The 1,071-nt window shown below is 48.0% G+C and overlaps 1 protein-coding gene across 1 annotated transcript in view; it reads left to right on the top strand.

Annotated features, from left to right (window-relative positions):
- Positions 1–1,071, top strand: part of LOC117945069 (tetratricopeptide repeat protein 28-like) — a 210,715-nt gene that overhangs the window by 133,656 nt on the left and 75,988 nt on the right. The window lies entirely within an intron of this gene.

Here is a 1,071-nt window from a genome sequence, read left to right as displayed (position 1 = left end):
CCCCCCCCCCCACACACACACACACACACACACACACACACACACACTGTAATCATGTCATCGACGTGGGATTGTGCTGTGGCCAGCGTTCCTCCGTCCCGGCCGTTTGGAGGGTATCTCATGAAGGAGTGTGAAGGACGCGGAGATGCCGCTGGTCTTTGTCTAGTTTGAAAAACACAGGTGTCAAAGCTGGTGTGGAGAACAGATGAAGGTGGTGGTGGTGGGGGGGGGGGGCAGGCGAAGGAAAGGCCAACAGTACAGCCTCAGCAGCTGGTCCACCTTATTACCGATGCAAACCATTTATGCAGATATGATGCAGATGTTTATCTGGTCCACGCTGCAGCGGCACGTCTGGGGCTTTGAAACATGCGCCTGGTCGGGAGTGGAGTTTACACCGATCATGTTGTTTGAATATGAACGAGAGATGAGAGAGAACAGAAGAGTGGGAGGGAAAGTGAAGGAGAGGGAGGGAAGTTAGGCTGCGTTCAGACTGCACGCTTTGATGCTCAATTCTGATTGATTGCCAGATCCGAGTTTTTCTGACTGACTGTTAAACACACACAGAATTTTATTCTTTATTCTCAGTCTTTTTGTAAACCGGTTTCCTCCATAAAGTCTCTAAAAGTTTCCTCCATAATGTCCATAAAGACATGCATGCTGGGTAACTAGGACTACCAATACCGTGACCGCATGACGGGATCCTAAACGATCAAACTCATTTAATAAACACAAAAAGAAATTACAACATTACGCCACAAGTCATGTCATTAATTTTGCAGCTTCCTACTACCTGAGCCCGTCTCTGAGTACGTTTTTCCTGCGTGTCTGTACGACATTAGACAGCCAATCACAGACATTATCACATCTCGGTAGAAGCATGCTGCGTGCTGATTGGCTCACCGACGCTGACGAGATGCACTCCTTAAGTATTGAAATTTGGTATTGAATGAGGGGCCTTTTTTTTGGGAGGGACAGAAGAAAGGAAAGGAGAGGGAGGGAAACGTGTCCATTAGTTTTTACTATCTGGTGCTCTCTCTCTCTCTCTCTCTCTTTCTCTGCCCGACCTCCGTG

This window comes from Etheostoma cragini, chromosome 5 (genome assembly GCF_013103735.1).
Source record: "Etheostoma cragini isolate CJK2018 chromosome 5, CSU_Ecrag_1.0, whole genome shotgun sequence".
Taxonomy (NCBI): Eukaryota; Metazoa; Chordata; class Actinopteri; order Perciformes; family Percidae; genus Etheostoma; species Etheostoma cragini.
The sequence above is the reverse complement of the archived record's forward strand: the minus strand, read 5'-3'. Positions and strand labels throughout refer to the sequence as shown.